Raw genomic sequence first — 19,032 nt, forward strand, 5'->3', positions numbered from 1 at the left:
GAAAACACATTCGAATAATAATATAAAATAATTAGATTAATAATTGGGACAAAAATGGCGTCTTTTTACGCTTTTTTCGCTCCGTTTGGTCATCGCACTTTGATAGGCTTCTTAATAATAGATATTTCGGTATTTAGGAAGTTTAATTTACATTCGATCTGTCAGGAATGTCATATTTACAAGTAGGGACACTCGGGAATGTAGATGGAACACGACTTGACCAGATGTGAAGTGTAACTGTGGTATAAAAATGATAAAATATAATAAATCAAGCAGAATGAGGCAGGAACTGAGCGAGAAGGTAGTGAAGTGTAAATAGTTGAAAGGGACCCGGAAAAGAGCGACAAGGAGTACTTAACAAAACACAATTTAAAAACAAGCTACTAGAATAGTTACAGTTTCAGATGTGATGGAAAACACATTCGAAAATTAATAAAAAATTATAATAATAATAACTGGGACAAAAATGGCGTCTTTTATACGCTTTTTTCACTCCGTTTGGTCATCGTACTTTGATAGGCTTCTTAATAATGGATTTGTCGTTATTTAGTAAGTTTAAATTACATTCGATCTGTCAGGGAGGTCGTATTTACAAGTAGGAATACTTGGGAATGTAGATAGAACACGACTTGACCAGATGTGAAGTGTAACTGTGGTATAAAAATGATGAAATATGAATAAATCAAGCAGAATGAGACTGGAACTCAGCGAGAAGGTATTGAAGTGTAAATAGTTGAAAGGGACCTGGAAGAGAAAGAGAAGGAGTAATTAACAAAACACAACTTAAAACCAAGCTACTGAAATAGTTACAGTTTCAGACGTGGTGGAAAACACATTCGAATAATAATATAAAATAATTAGATTAATAATTGGGACAAAAATGGCGTCTTTTATACGCTTTTTTCGCTCCGTTTGGTCATCGTACTTTGATAGGCTTCTTAATAATGGATTTGTCGTTATTTAGTAAGTTTAAATTACATTCGATCTGTCAGGGAGGTCGTATTTACAAGTAGGAATACTTGGGAATGTAGATAGAACACGACTTGACCAGATGTGAAGTGTAACTGTGGTATAAAAATGATGAAATATGAATAAATCAAGCAGAATGAGACTGGAACTCAGCGAGAAGGTATTGAAGTGTAAATAGTTGAAAGGGACCTGGAAGAGAAAGAGAAGGAGTAATTAACAAAACACAACTTAAAACCAAGCTACTGAAATAGTTACAGTTTCAGACGTGGTGGAAAACACATTCGAATAATAATATAAAATAATTAGATTAATAATTGGGACAAAAATGGCGTCTTTTATACGCTTTTTTCGCTCCGTTTGGTCATCGTACTTTGATAGGCTTCTTAATAATGGATTTGTCGTTATTTAGTAAGTTTAAATTTCATTCGATCTGTCAGGGAGGTCGTATTTACAAGTAGGAATACTTGGGATTGTAGATGTATAACGACTTGACCAGATGTGAAGTGTAACTGTGGTATAAAAATGAAAAAAATATACATGCATCAAGCAGAATGAGGCAGGAACTCAGCGAGAAGGTATTGAAGTGTAAATAGTTGAAAGGGACCCGGAAGAGAGCGACAAGGAGTACTTAACAAAACACAATTTAAAACCAAGCTACTGGAATAGTTACAGTTTCAGATGTGATGGAAAACACATTCGAAAATTAATAAAAAATAATTATAATAATAACTGGGACAAAAATGGCGTCTTTTATACGCTTTTTTTCGCTCCGTTTGGTCATCGTACTTTGATAGGCTTCTTAATAATGGATTTGTCGTTATTTAGTAAGTTTAAATTACATTCGATCTGTCAGGGAGGTCGTATTTACAAGTAGGAATACTTGGGATTGTAGATGTAACACGACGTAACCATATGTGAAGTGTAACTGTGGTATAAAAATGAAAAAAATATACATACATCAAGCAGAATGAGGCAGGAACTAAGCGAGAAGGTACTGAAGTGTAAATAGTTGACAGGGACCTGGAAGAGAAAGAGAAGGAGTAATTAACAAAACACAACTTAAAACCAAGCTACTGGAATAGTTACAGTTTCAGACGTGGTGGAAAACACATTCGAATAATAATATAAAGTAATTAGATTAATAATTGGGACAAAAATGGCGTCTTTTATACGCTTTTTTCGCTCCGTTTGGTCATCGTACTTTGATAGGCTTCTTAATAATGGATTTGTCGTTATTTAGTAAGTTTAAATTACATTCGATCTTTCAGGGAGGTCGTATTTACAAGTAGGAATACTTGGGATTGTAGATGTAACACGACTTGACCAGATGTGAAGTGTAACTGTGGTATAAAAATGAAAAAAATATACATACATAAAGCAGAATGAGGCAGGAACTCAGCGAGAAGGTATTGAAGTGTAAATAGTTGAAAGGGACCTGGAAGAGAAAGAGAAGGAGTAATTAACAAAACACAACTTAAAACCAAGCTACTGGAATAGTTACAGTTTCAGACGTGGTGGAAAACACATTCGAATAATAATATAAAGTAATTAGATTAATAATTGGGACAAAAATGGCGTCTTTTATACGCTTTTTTCGCTCCTTTTGGTCATCGTACTTTGATAGGCTTCTTAATAATGGATTTGTCGTTATTTAGTAAGTTTAAATTACATTCGATCTGTCAGGGAGGTCGTATTTACAAGTAGGAATACTTGGGAATGTAGATGGAACACGACTTGACCAGATGTGAAGTGTAACTGTGGTATAAAAATGATGAAATATAAATAAATCAAGCAGAATGAGACTGGAACTCAGCGAGAAGGTATTGAAGTGTAAATAGTTGAAAGGGACCTGGAAGAGAAAGAGAAGGAGTAATTAACAAAACACAACTTAAAACCAAGCTACTGGAATAGTTACAGTTTTAGACGTGGTGGAAAACATATTCGAATAATAATATAAAATAATTAGATTAATAATTGGGACAAAAATGGCGTCTTTTATACGCTTTTTTCGCTCCGTTTGGTCATCGTACTTTGATAGGCTTCTTAATAATGGATTTGTCGTTATTTAGTAAGTTTAAATTACATTCGATCTGTCAGGGAGGTCGTTTTTACAAGTAGGAATACTTGGGATTGTAGATGTAACACGACTTGACCAGATGTGAAGTGTAACTGTGGTATAAAAATGAAAAAAATATACATACATCAAGCAGAATGAGGCAGGAACTAAGCGAGAAGGTATTGAAGTGTAAATAGTTGAAAGGGACCTGGAAGAGAAAGAGAAGGAGTAATTAACAAAACAAACTTAAAACCAAGCTACTGGAATAGTTACAGTTTCAGACGTGGTGGAAAACACATTCGAATAATAATATAAAATAATTAGATTAATAATTGGGACAAAAATGGCGTCTTTTTACGCTTTTTTCGCTCCGTTTGGTCATCGCACTTTGATAGGCTTCTTAATAATAGATATTTCGGTATTTAGGAAGTTTAATTTACATTCGATCTGTCAGGAATGTCATATTTACAAGTAGGGACACTCGGGAATGTAGATGGAACACGACTTGACCAGATGTGAAGTGTAACTGTGGTATAAAAATGATAAAATATAATAAATCAAGCAGAATGAGGCAGGAACTGAGCGAGAAGGTAGTGAAGTGTAAATAGTTGAAAGGGACCCGGAAAAGAGCGACAAGGAGTACTTAACAAAACACAATTTAAAAACAAGCTACTAGAATAGTTACAGTTTCAGATGTGATGGAAAACACATTCGAAAATTAATAAAAAATTATAATAATAATAACTGGGACAAAAATGGCGTCTTTTATACGCTTTTTTCACTCCGTTTGGTCATCGTACTTTGATAGGCTTCTTAATAATGGATTTGTCGTTATTTAGTAAGTTTAAATTACATTCGATCTGTCAGGGAGGTCGTATTTACAAGTAGGAATACTTGGGAATGTAGATAGAACACGACTTGACCAGATGTGAAGTGTAACTGTGGTATAAAAATGATGAAATATGAATAAATCAAGCAGAATGAGACTGGAACTCAGCGAGAAGGTATTGAAGTGTAAATAGTTGAAAGGGACCTGGAAGAGAAAGAGAAGGAGTAATTAACAAAACACAACTTAAAACCAAGCTACTGAAATAGTTACAGTTTCAGACGTGGTGGAAAACACATTCGAATAATAATATAAAATAATTAGATTAATAATTGGGACAAAAATGGCGTCTTTTATACGCTTTTTTCGCTCCGTTTGGTCATCGTACTTTGATAGGCTTCTTAATAATGGATTTGTCGTTATTTAGTAAGTTTAAATTTCATTCGATCTGTCAGGGAGGTCGTATTTACAAGTAGGAATACTTGGGATTGTAGATGTATAACGACTTGACCAGATGTGAAGTGTAACTGTGGTATAAAAATGAAAAAAATATACATGCATCAAGCAGAATGAGGCAGGAACTCAGCGAGAAGGTATTGAAGTGTAAATAGTTGAAAGGGACCCGGAAGAGAGCGACAAGGAGTACTTAACAAAACACAATTTAAAACCAAGCTACTGGAATAGTTACAGTTTCAGATGTGATGGAAAACACATTCGAAAATTAATAAAAAATAATTATAATAATAACTGGGACAAAAATGGCGTCTTTTATACGCTTTTTTTCGCTCCGTTTGGTCATCGTACTTTGATAGGCTTCTTAATAATGGATTTGTCGTTATTTAGTAAGTTTAAATTACATTAGATCTGTCAGGGAGGTCGTATTTACAAGTAGGAATACTTGGGATTGTAGATGTAACACGACGTAACCATATGTGAAGTGTAACTGTGGTATAAAAATGAAAAAAATATACATACATCAAGCAGAATGAGGCAGGAACTAAGCGAGAAGGTATTGAAGTGTAAATAGTTGACAGGGACCTGGAAGAGAAAGAGAAGGAGTAATTAACAAAACACAACTTAAAACCAAGCTACTGGAATAGTTACAGTTTCAGACGTGGTGGAAAACACATTCGAATAATAATATAAAGTAATTAGATTAATAATTGGGACAAAAATGGCGTCTTTTATACGCTTTTTTCGCTCCGTTTGGTCATCGTACTTTGATAGGCTTCTTAATAATGGATTTGTCGTTATTTAGTAAGTTTAAATTACATTCGATCTTTCAGGGAGGTCGTATTTACAAGTAGGAATACTTGGGATTGTAGATGTAACACGACTTGACCAGATGTGAAGTGTAACTGTGGTATAAAAATGAAAAAAATATACATACATAAAGCAGAATGAGGCAGGAACTCAGCGAGAAGGTATTGAAGTGTAAATAGTTGAAAGGGACCTGGAAGAGAAAGAGAAGGAGTAATTAACAAAACACAACTTAAAACCAAGCTACTGGAATAGTTACAGTTTCAGACGTGGTGGAAAACACATTCGAATAATAATATAAAGTAATTAGATTAATAATTGGGACAAAAATGGCGTCTTTTATACGCTTTTTTCGCTCCTTTTGGTCATCGTACTTTGATAGGCTTCTTAATAATGGATTTGTCGTTATTTAGTAAGTTTAAATTACATTCGATCTGTCAGGGAGGTCGTATTTACAAGTAGGAATACTTGGGAATGTAGATGGAACACGACTTGACCAGATGTGAAGTGTAACTGTGGTATAAAAATGATGAAATATAAATAAATCAAGCAGAATGAGACTGGAACTCAGCGAGAAGGTATTGAAGTGTAAATAGTTGAAAGGGACCTGGAAGAGAAAGAGAAGGAGTAATTAACAAAACACAACTTAAAACCAAGCTACTGGAATAGTTACAGTTTTAGACGTGGTGGAAAACATATTCGAATAATAATATAAAATAATTAGATTAATAATTGGGACAAAAATGGCGTCTTTTATACGCTTTTTTCGCTCCGTTTGGTCATCGTACTTTGATAGGCTTCTTAATAATGGATTTGTCGTTATTTAGTAAGTTTAAATTACATTCGATCTGTCAGGGAGGTCGTTTTTACAAGTAGGAATACTTGGGATTGTAGATGTAACACGACTTGACCAGATGTGAAGTGTAACTGTGGTATAAAAATGAAAAAAATATACATACATCAAGCAGAATGAGGCAGGAACTAAGCGAGAAGGTATTGAAGTGTAAATAGTTGAAAGGGACCTGGAAGAGAAAGAGAAGGAGTAATTAACAAAACACAACTTAAAACCAAGCTACTGGAATAGTTACAGTTTCAGACGTGGTGGAAAACACATTCGAATAATAATATAAAATAATTAGATTAATAATTGGGACAAAAATGGCGTCTTTTTACGCTTTTTTCGCTCCGTTTGGTCATCGCACTTTGATAGGCTTCTTAATAATAGATATTTCGGTATTTAGGAAGTTTAATTTACATTCGATCTGTCAGGAATGTCATATTTACAAGTAGGGACACTCGGGAATGTAGATGGAACACGACTTGACCAGATGTGAAGTGTAACTGTGGTATAAAAATGATAAAATATAATAAATCAAGCAGAATGAGGCAGGAACTGAGCGAGAAGGTAGTGAAGTGTAAATAGTTGAAAGGGACCCGGAAAAGAGCGACAAGGAGTACTTAACAAAACACAATTTAAAAACAAGCTACTAGAATAGTTACAGTTTCAGATGTGATGGAAAACACATTCGAAAATTAATAAAAAATTATAATAATAATAACTGGGACAAAAATGGCGTCTTTTATACGCTTTTTTCACTCCGTTTGGTCATCGTACTTTGATAGGCTTCTTAATAATGGATTTGTCGTTATTTAGTAAGTTTAAATTACATTCGATCTGTCAGGGAGGTCGTATTTACAAGTAGGAATACTTGGGAATGTAGATAGAACACGACTTGACCAGATGTGAAGTGTAACTGTGGTATAAAAATGATGAAATATGAATAAATCAAGCAGAATGAGACTGGAACTCAGCGAGAAGGTATTGAAGTGTAAATAGTTGAAAGGGACCTGGAAGAGAAAGAGAAGGAGTAATTAACAAAACACAACTTAAAACCAAGCTACTGGAATAGTTACAGTTTCAGACGTGGTGGAAAACACATTCGAATAATAATATAAAATAATTAGATTAATAATTGGGACAAAAATGGCGTCTTTTATACGCTTTTTTCGCTCCGTTTGGTCATCGTACTTTGATAGGCTTCTTAATAATGGATTTGTCGTTATTTAGTAAGTTTAAATTTCATTCGATCTGTCAGGGAGGTCGTATTTACAAGTAGGAATACTTGGGAATGTAGATGGAACACGACTTGACCAGATGTGAAGTGTAACTGTGGTATAAAAATGATGAAATATAAATAAATCAAGCAGAATGAGACTGGAACTCAGCGAGAAGGTATTGAAGTGTAAATAGTTGAAAGGGACCTGGAAGAGAAAGAGAAGGAGTAATTAACAAAACACAACTTAAAACCAAGCTACTGGAATAGTTACAGTTTCAGACGTGGTGGAAAACACATTCGAATAATAATATAAAATAATTAGATTAATAATTGGGACAAAAATGGCGTCTTTTATACGCTTTTTTCGCTCTGTTTGGTCATCGTACTTTGATAGGCTTCTTAATAATGGATTTGTCGTTATTTAGTAAGTTTAAATTACATTCGATCTGTCAGGGAGGTCGTATTTACAAGTAGGAATACTTGGGATTGTAGATGTAACACGACTTGACCAGATGTGAAGTTTAACTGTGGTATAAAAATGAAAAAAATATACATACATCAAGCAGAATGAGGCAGGAACTAAGCGAGAAGGTATTAAAGTGTAAATAGTTGACAGGGACCTGGAAGAGAAAGAGAAGGAGTAATTAACAAAACACAACTTAAAACCAAGCTACTGGAATAGTTACAGTTTCAGACGTGGTGGAAAACACATTCGAATAATAATATAAAATAATTAGATTAATAATTGGGACAACAATGGCGTCTTTTATACGCTTTTTTCGCTCCGTTTGGTCATCTTACTTTGATAGGCTTCTTAATAATGGATTTGTCGTTATTTAGTAAGTTTAAATTTCATTCGATCTGTCAGGGAGGTCGTATTTACGAGTAGGAATACTTGGGATTGTAGATGTAACACGACTTGACCAGATGTGAAGTGTAACTGTGGTATAAAAATGAAAAAAATATACATACATCAAGCAGAATGAGGCGGGATTTCAGCAAGAAGTTATTGAAGTGTAAATAGTTGAAAGGGACCCGGAAGAGAGCGACAAGGAGTACTTAACAAAACACAATTTAAAACCAAGCTACTGGAATAGTTACAGTTTCAGATGTGATTGAAAACACATTCGAAAATTAATAAAAAATAATTATAATAATAACTGGGACAAAAATGGCGTCTTTTATACGCTTTTTTCGCTCCGTTTGGTCATCGTACTTTGATAGGCTTCTTAATAATGGATATTTCGGTATTTAGGAAGATGAATTTACATTCGATCTGTCAGGGAGGTCGTATTTACAAGTAGGAATACTTGGGAATGTAGATGGAACACGACTTGACCAGATGTGAAGTGTAACTGTGGTATAAAAATGATGAAATATAAATAAATCAAGCAGAATGAGACTGGAACTCAGCGAGAAGGTATTGAAGTGTAAATAGTTGAAAGGGACCTGGAAGAGAAAGAGAAGGAGTAATAAACAAAACACAACTTAAAACCAAGCTACTGGAATAGTTACAGTTTCAGACGTGGTGGAAAACACATTCGAATAATAATATAAAATAATTAGATTAATAATTGGGACAAAAATGGCGTCTTTTATACGCTTTTTTCGCTCCGTTTGGTCATCGTACTTTGATAGGCTTCTTAATAATGGATTTGTCGTTATTTAGTAAGTTTAAATTTCATTCGATCTGTCAGGGAGGTCGTGTTTACAAGTAGGAATACTTGGGATTGTAGATGTAACACGACTTGACCAGATGTGAAGTGTAACTGTGGTATAAAAATGATGAAATATAAATAAATCAAGCAGAATGAGACTGGAACTCAGCGAGAAGGTATTGAAGTGTAAATAGTTGAAAGGGACCTGGAAGAGAAAGAGAAGGAGTAATTAACAAAACACAACTTAAAACCAAGCTTCTGGAATAGTTACAGTTTCAGACGTGGTGGAAAACACATTCGATTAATAATATAAATAATTAGATTAATAATTGGGACAAAAAGGGCGTCTTTTATACGCTTTTTTCGCTCCGTTTGGTCATCGTACTTTGATAGGCTTCTTAATAATGGATATTTCGGTATTTAGGAAGATGAATTTACATTCGATCTGTCAGGGAGGTCGTATTTACAAGTAGGAATACTTGGGAATGTAGATGGAACACGACTTGACCAGATGTGAAGTGTAACTGTGGTATAAAAATGATGAAATATAAATAAATCAAGCAGAATGAGACTGGAACTCAGCGAGAAGGTATTGAAGTGTAAATAGTTAAAAGGGACCTGGAAGAGAAAGAGAAGGAGTAATTAACAAAACACAACTTAAAACCAAGCTACTGGAATAGTTACAGTTTCAGACGTGGTGGAAAACACATTCGATTAATAATATAAATAATTAGATTAATAATTCGGACAAAAAGGGCGTCTTTTATACGCTTTTTTCGCTCCGTTTGGTCATCGTACTTAGATAGGCTTCTTAATAATGGATTTGTCGTTATTTAGTAAGTTTAAATTTCATTCGATCTGTCAGGGAGGTCGTATTTACAAGTAGGAATACTTGGGAATGTAGATGGAACACGACTTGACCAGATGTGAAGTGTAACTGTGGTATAAAAATGATGAAATATAAATAAATCAAGCAGAATGAGACTGGAACTCAGCGAGAAGGTATTGAAGTGTAAATAGTTGAAAGGGACCTGGAAGAGAAAGAGAAGGAGTAATTAACAAAACACAACTTAAAACCAAGCTACTGGAATAGTTACAGTTTCAGACGTGGTGGAAAACACATTCGAATAATAATATAAAATAATTAGATTAATAATTGGGACAAAAATGGCGTCTTTTATACGCTTTTTTCGCTCAGTTTGGTCATCGTACTTTGATAGGCTTCTTAATAATGGATAATTCGGTATTTAGGAAGATGAATTTACATTCGATCTGTCAAGGAGGTCATATGTACAAGTAGGAATACTTGGGAATGTAGATGGAACACGACTTGACCAGATGTGAAGTGTAACTGTGGTATAAAAATGATGAAATATAAATAAATCAAGCAGAATGAGACTGGAGCTCAGCGAGAAGGTATTGAAGTGTAAATAGTTGAAAGGGACCTGGAAGAGAAAGAGAAGGAGTAGTTAACAAAACACAACTTAAAACCAAGCTACTGGAATAGTTACAGTTTCAGACGTGGTGGAAAACACATTCGAATAATAATATAAAATAATTAGATTAATAATTGGGACAAAAATGGCGTCTTTTATACGCTTTTTTCGCTCCGTTTGGTCATCGTACTTTGATAGGCTTCTTAATAATGGATTTGTCGTTATTTAGTAAGTTTAAATTACATTCGATCTGTCAGGGAGGTCGTATTTACAAGTAGGAATACTTGGGAATGTAGATGGAACACGACTTGACCCGATGTGAAGTGTAACTGTGGTATAAAAATGATGAAATATAAATAAATCAAGCAGAATGAGACTGGAACTCAGCGAGAAGGTATTGAAGTGTAAATAGTTGAAAGGGACCTGGAAGAGAAAGAGAAGGAGTAATTAACAAAACACAACTTAAAACCAAGCTACTGGAATTGTTACAGTTTCAGACGTGGTGGAAAACACATTCGAATAATAATATAAAATAATTAGATTAATAATTGGGACAAAAATGGCGTCTTTTATACGCTTTTTTCGCTCCGTTTGGTCATCGTACTTTGATAGGCTTCTTAATAATGGTTTTGTCGTTATTTAGTAAGTTTAAATTTCATTCGATCTGTCAGGGAGGTCGTATTTACAAGTAGGAATTACTTGGGAATGTAGATGGAACACGACTTGACTAGATGTGAAGTGTAACTGTGGTATAAAAATGATGAAATATAAATAAATCAAGCAGAATGAGACTGGAACTCAGCGAGAAGGTATTGAAGTGTAAATAGTTGAAAGGGACCTGGAAGAGAAAGAGAAGGAGTAATTAACAAAACACAACTTAAAACCAAGCTACTGGAATAGTTACAGTTTCAGACGTGGTGGAAAACACATTCGAATAATAATATAAAATAATTAGATTAATAATTGGTACAAAAATGGCGTCTTTTATACGCTTTTTTCGCTCCGTTTGGTCATCGTACTTTGATAGGCTTCTTAATAATGTATTTGTCGTTATTTAGTAAGTTTAAATTACATTCGATCTGTCAGGGAGGTCGTATTTACAAGTAGGAATACTTGGGATTGTAGATGTAACACGACGTGACCAGATGTGAAGTGTAACTGTGGTATAAAAATGAAAAAAATATACATACATCAAGCAGAATGAGGCAGGAACTAAGCGAGAAGGTATTGAAGTGTAAATAGTTGACAGGGACCCGGAAGAGAGCGACAAGGAGTACTTAACAAAACACAATTTAAAACCAAGCTACTGGAATAGTTACAGTTTCAGACGTGCTGGAAAACACATTCGAATAATAATATAAAATAATTAGATTAATAATTGGGACAAAAATGGCGTCTTTAATACGCTTTCTTCGCTCCGTTTGGTCATCGTACTTTGATAGGCTTCTTAATAATGGATATTTCGGTATTTAGGAAGATTAATTTACATTCGATCTGTCAGGGAGGTCGTATTTCCAAGTAGAAATACTTGGGAATGTAGATGGAACACGTCTTGACCAGATGTGAAGTGTAACTGTGGTATAAAAATGATGAAATATAAATAAATCAAGCAGAATGAGACTGGAACTCAGCGAGAAGGTATTGAATTGTAAATAGTTGAAAGGGACCTGGAAGAGAAAGAGAAGGAGTAATTAACAAAACACAACTTAAAACCAAGCTACTGGAATAGTTACAGTTTCAGACGTGCTGGAAAACACATTCGAATAATAATATAAAATAATTAGATTAATAATTGGGACAAAAATGGCGTCTTTTATACGCTTTTTTCGCTCCGTTTGGTCATCGTACTTTGATAGGCTTCAAAATAATGGATTTGTCGTTATTAAGTAAGTTTAAATTACATTCGATCTGTCAGGGAGGTCGTATTTACAAGTAGGAATACTTGGGAATGTAGATGGAACACGACTTGACCAGATGTGAAGTGTAACTGTGGTATAAAAATGATGAAATATAAATAAATCAAGCAGAATGAGACTGGAACTCAGCGAGAAGGTATTGAAGTGTAAATAGTTGAAAGGGACCTGGAAGAGAAAGAGAAGGAGTAATAAACAAAACACAACTTAAAACCAAGCTACTGGAATAGTTACAGTTTCAGATGTGATGGAAAACACATTCAAATATTAATAAAAAATAATTATAATAATAATTAGGACAAAAATGGCGTCTTTTATACGCTCTTTTCGCTCTGCTTGGTCATCGTACGTTGATAGGCTTCTCAATATTGGATATATCGGTATTTACGAAGTTTAATTTACATTCGATCTGTCAGGAGGGTTATATGTACAAGTGGGGATACTTGGGAATGTAGATGAAACACACCTTGAATGAAATGTAAGAAATCAAGCAGAATGAGGCGGGAACTCAGGGAGAAGGTAGTGAAGTGTAAGTAGTTAAAAGGGACCCGGAAGAGAGCGACAAGGAGTACTTAACAAAACACAACGTAAAACCAAGCTACTGGAATAGTTACAGTTTCAGACGAGGTGGAAAACATTCGAATAATAATATAAAATAATTACATTAATAATTGGGACAAAAATGGCGTCTTTTATACGCTTTTTTCGCTCCGTTTGGTCATCGTACTTTGATAGGCTTCTTAATAATGGATATTTCGGTATTTAGGAAGATTAATTTACATTCGATCTGTCAGGGAGGTCGTATTTCCAAGTAGGAATACTTGGGAATGTAGATGGAACACGACTTGACCAGATGTGAAGTGTAACTGTGGTATAAAAATGATGAAATATAAATAAATCAAGCAGAATGAGACTGGAACTCTGCGAGAAGGTATTGAATTGTAAATAGTTGAAAGGGACCTGGAAGAGAAAGAGAAGGAGTAATTAACAAAACACAACTTAAAACCAAGCTACTGGAATAGTTACAGTTTCAGACGTGGTGGAAAACACATTCGAATAATAATATAAAATAATTAGATTAATAATTGGGACAAAAATTGCCTCTTTTATTCGCTTTTTTCGCTCCGTTTGGTCATCGTACTTTGATAGGCTTCTTAATAATGGATATTTCGGTATTTAGGAAGATTAATTTACATTCGATCTGTCAGGGAGGTCGTATTTACAAGTAGGAATACTTGGGAATGTAGATGGAACACGACTTGACCAGATGTGAAGTGTAACTGTGGTATAAAAATGATGAAATATAAATAAATCAAGCAGAATGAGACTGGAACTCAGCGAGAAGGTATTGAAGTGTAAATAGTTGAAAGGGACCTGGAAGAGAAAGAGAAGAAGTAATTAACAAAACACAACTTAAAACCAAGCTACTGGAATAGTTACAGTTTCAGACGTGGTGGAAAACACATTCGAATAATAATATAAAGTAATTAGATTAATAATTGGGACAAAAATGGCGTCTTTTATACTCTTTTTTCGCTCCGTTTGGTCATCGTACTTTGATAGGCTTCTTAATAATGGATTTGTCGTTATTTAGTAAGTTTAAATTACATTCGATCTGTCAGGATGGTAATATGTACAAGTGGGGATACTTGGGAATGTAGATGAAACACACCTTGAATGAAATGTAAGAAATCAAGCAGAATGAGGCGGGAACTCAGGGAGAAGGTAGTGAAGTGTAAATAGTTAAAAGGGACCCGGAAGAGAGCGACAAGGAGTACTTAACAAAACACAACGTAAAACCAAGCTACTGGAATAGTTACAGTTTCAGACGAGGTGGAAAACACATTCGAATAATAATATAAAATAATTACATTAATAATTGGGACAAAAATGGCGTCTTTTATACGCTTTTTTCGCTCCGTTTGGTCATCGTACTTTGATAGGCTTCTTAATAATGGATTTGTCGTTATTTAGTAAGTTTAAATTACATTCGATCTGTCAGGGAGGTCGTATTTACAAGTAGGAATACTTGGGATTGTAGATGTAACACGACTTGACCAGATGTGAAGTGTAACTGTGGTATAAAAATGAAAAAAATATACATACATCAAGCAGAATGAGGCGGGATTTCAGCAAGAAGGTATTGAAGTGTAAATAGTTGAAAGGGACCCGGAAGAGAGCGACAAGGAGTACTTAACAAAACACAACGTAAAACCAAGCTACTGGAATAGTTACAGTTTCAGACGTGCTGGAAAACACATTCGAATAATAATATAAAATAATTAGATTAATAATTGGGACAAAAATGGCGTCTTTTATACTCTTTTTTCGCTCCGTTTGGTCATCGTACTTTGATAGGCTTCTTAATAATGGATTTGTCGTTATTTAGTAAGTTTAAATTACATTCGATCTGTCAGGGAGGTCGTATTTACAAGTAGGAATACTTGGAAATGTAGATGGAACACGACTTGACCAGATGTGAAGTGTAACTGTGGTATAAAAATGATGAAATATAAATAAATCAAGCAGAATGAGACTGGAACTCAGCGAGAAGGTATTGAAGTGTAAATAGTTGAAAGGGACCTGGAAGAGAAAGAGAAGGAGTAATAAACAAAACACAACTTAAAACCAAGCTACTGGAATAGTTACAGTTTCAGATGTGATGGAAAACACATTCGAATATTAATAAAAAATAATTATAATAATAATTAGGACAAAAATGGCGTCTTTTATAAGCTCTATTCGCTCCGTTTGGTCATCGTATGTTGATAGGCTTCTTAATATTGGATATATCGGTATTTAAGAAGTTTAATTTACATTCGATCTGTCAGGATGGTTATATGTACAAGTGGGGATACTTGGGAATGTAGATGAAACACACCTTGAATGAAATGTAAGAAATCAAGCAGAATGAGGCGGGAACTCAGGGAGAAGGTAGTGAAGTGTAAATAGTTAAAAGGGACCCGGAAGAGAGCGACAAGGAGTACTTAACAAAACACAACGTAAAACCAAGCTACTGGAATAGTTACAGTTTCAGACGTGGTGGAAAACACATTCGAATAATAATATAAAATAATTAGATTAATAATTGGGACAAAAATGGCGTCTTTTATACGCTTTTTTCGCTCCGTTTGGTCATCGTACTTTGATAGGCTTCTTAATAATGGATTTGTCGTTATTTAGTAAGTTTAAATTACATTCGATCTGTCAGGGAGGTCGTATTTACAAGTAGGAATACTTGGGAATGTAGATGGAACACGACTTGACCAGATGTGAAGTGTAACTGTGGTATAAAAATGATGAAATATAAATAAATCAAGCAGAATGAGACTGGAACTCAGCGAGAAGGTATTGAAGTGTAAATAGTTGAAAGGGACCTGGAAGAGAAAGAGAAGGAGTAATTAACAAAACACAACTTAAAACCAAGCTACTGGAATAGTTACAGTTTCAGACGTGGTGGAAAACACATTCGAATAATAATATAAAATAATTAGATTAATAATTGGGACAAAAATGGCGTCTTTTATTCGCTTTTTTCGCTCCGTTTGGTCATCGTACTTTGATAGGCTTCTTAATAATGGATTTGTCGTTATTTAGTAAGTTTAAATTTCATTCGATCTGTCAGGGAGGTCGTATTTACAAGTAGGAATACTTGGGAATGTAGATGGAACGCGACTTGACCAGATGTGAAGTGTAACTGTGGTATAAAAATGATGAAATATAAATAAATCAAGCAGAATGAGACTGGAACTCAGCGAGAAGGTATTGAAGTGTAAATAGTTGAAAGGGACCTGGAAGAGAAAGAGAAGGAGTAATTAACAAAACACAACTTAAAACCAAGCTACTGGAATAGTTACAGTTTCAGACGTGGTGGAAAACACATTCGAATAATAATATAAAATAATTAGATTAATAATTGGGACAAAAATGGCGTCTTTTATACGCTTTTTTCGCTCCGTTTGGTCATCGTACTTTGATAGGCTTCTTAATAATGGATTTGTCGTTATTTAGTAAGTTTAAATTTCATTCGATCTGTCAGGGAGGTCGTATTTACAAGTAGGAATACTTGGGAATGTAGATGGAACGCGACTTGACCAGATGTGAAGTGTAACTGTGGTATAAAAATGATGAAATATAAATAAATCAAGCAGAATGAGACTGGAACTCAGCGAGAAGGTATTGAAGTGTAAATAGTTGAAAGGGACCTGGAAGAGAAAGAGAAGGAGTAATTAACAAAACACAACTTAAAACCAAGCTACTGGAATAGTTACAGTTTCAGACGTGGTGGAAAACACATTCGAATAATAATATAAAATAATTAGATTAATAATTGGGACAAAAATGGCGTCTTTTATACGCTTTTTTCGCTCCGTTTGGTCATCGTACTTTGATAGGCTTCTTAATAATGGATTTGTCGTTATTTAGTAAGTTTAAATTACATTCGATCTGTCAGGGAGGTCGTATTTACAAGTAGGAATACTTGGGATTGTAGATGTAACACGACTTGACCAGATGTGAAGTGTAACTGTGGTATAAAAATGAAAAAAATATACATACATCAAGCAGAATGAGGCGGGATTTCAGCAAGAAGGTATTGAAGTGTAAATAGTTGAAAGGGACCCGGAAGAGAGCGACACGGAGTACTTAACAAAACACAATTTAAAACCAAGCTACTGGAATAGTTACAGTTTCAGATGTGATGGAAAACACATTCGAAAATTAATAAAAAATAATTATAATAATAACTGGGACAAAAATGACGTCTTTTATACGCTTTTTTCGCTCCGTTTGGTCATCGTACTTTGATAGGGTTCTTAATAATGGAGTTGTCGTTATTTAGTAAGTTTAAATTACATTCGATCTGTCAGGGAGGTCATATTTACAATTAGGAATACTTGGGAATGTAGATGGAACACGACTTGACCAGATGTGAAGTGTAACTGTGGTATAAAAATGATGAAATATAAATAAATCAAGCAGAATGAGACTGGAACTCAGCGAGAAGGTATTGAAGTGTAAGTAGTTGAAAGGGACCTGGAAGAGAAAGAGAAGGAGTAATTAACAAAACACAACTTAAAACCAAGCTACTGGAATAGTTACAGTTTCAGAAGTGGTGGAAAACACATTCGAATAATAATATAAAATAATTAGATTAATAATTGGGACAAAAATGGCGTCTTTTATACGCTTTTTTCGCTCCGTTTGGTCATCGTACTTTGATAGGCTTCTTAATAATGGAGTTGTCGTTATTTAGTAAGTTTAAATTACATTCGATCTGTCAGGGAGGTCGTATTTACAAGTAGGAATACTTGGGAATGTAGATGGAACACGACTTGACCAGATGTGAAGTGTAACTGTGGTATAAAAATGATGAAATATAAATAAATCAAGCAGAATGAGACTGGAACTCAGCGAGAAGGTATTGAAGTGTAAATAGTTGAAAGGGACCTGGAAGAGAAAGAGAAGGAGTAATTAACAAAACACAACTTAAAACCAAGCTACTGGAATAGTTACAGTTTCAGACGTGGTGGAAAACACATTCGAATAATAATATAAAATAATTAGATTAATAATTGGGACAAAAATGGCGTCTTTTATTCGCTTTTTTCGCTCCGTTTGGTCATCGTACTTTGATAGGCTTCTTAATAATGGATTTGTCGTTATTTAGTAAGTTTAAATTTCATTCGATCTGTCAGGGAGGTCGTATTTACAAGTAGGAATACTTGGGATTGTAGATGGAACGCGACTTGACCAGATGTGAAGTGTAACTGTGGTATAAAAATGATGAAATATAAATAAATCAAGCAGAATGAGACTGGAACTCAGCGAGAAGGTATTGAAGTGTAAATAGTTGAAAGGGACCTGGAAGAGAAAGAGAAGGAGTAATTAACAAAACACAACTTAAAACCAAGCTACTGGAATAGTTACAGTTTCAGACGTGGTGGAAAACACATTCGAATAATAATATAAAATAATTAGATTAATAATTGGGACAAAAATGGCGTCTTTTATACGCTTTTTTCGCTCCGTTTGGTCATCGTACTTTGATAGGCTTCTTAATAATGGATTTGTCGTTATTTAGTAAGTTTAAATTACATTCGATCTGTCAGGGAGGTCGTATTTACAAGTAGGAATACTTGGGATTGTAGATGTAACACGACTTGACCAGATGTGAAGTGTAACTGTGGTATAAAAATGAAAAAAATATACATACATCAAGCAGAATGAGGCGGGATTTCAGCAAGAAGGTATTGAAGTGTAAATAGTTGAAAGGGACCCGGAAGAGAGCGACACGGAGTACTTAACAAAACACAATTTAAAACCAAGCTACTGGAATAGTTACAGTTTCAGATGTGATGGAAAACACATTCGAAAATTAATAAAAAATAATTATAATAATAACTGGGACAAAAATGACGTCTTTTATACGCTTTTTTCGCTCCGTTTGGTCATCGTACTTTGATAGGGTTCTTAATAATGGAGTTGTCGTTATTTAGTAAGTTTAAATTACATTCGATCTGTCAGGGAGGTCATATTTACAATTAGGAATACTTGGGAATGTAGATGGAACACGACTTGACCAGATGTGAAGTGTAACTGTGGTATAAAAATGATGAAATATAAATAAATCAAGCAGAATGAGACTGGAACTCAGCGAGAAGGTATTGAAGTGTAAGTAGTTGAAAGGGACCTGGAAGAGAAAGAGAAGGAGTAATTAACAAAACACAACTTAAAACCAAGCTACTGGAATAGTTACAGTTTCAGACGTGGTGGAAAACACATTCGAATAATAATATAAAATAATTAGATTAATAACTGGGACAAAAATGGCGTCTTTTAAGATTCAAAGATTCAAA

This window comes from Salminus brasiliensis, chromosome 20, assembly GCF_030463535.1.
Source record: "Salminus brasiliensis chromosome 20, fSalBra1.hap2, whole genome shotgun sequence".
Lineage (NCBI taxonomy): Eukaryota > Metazoa > Chordata > Actinopteri > Characiformes > Bryconidae > Salminus > Salminus brasiliensis.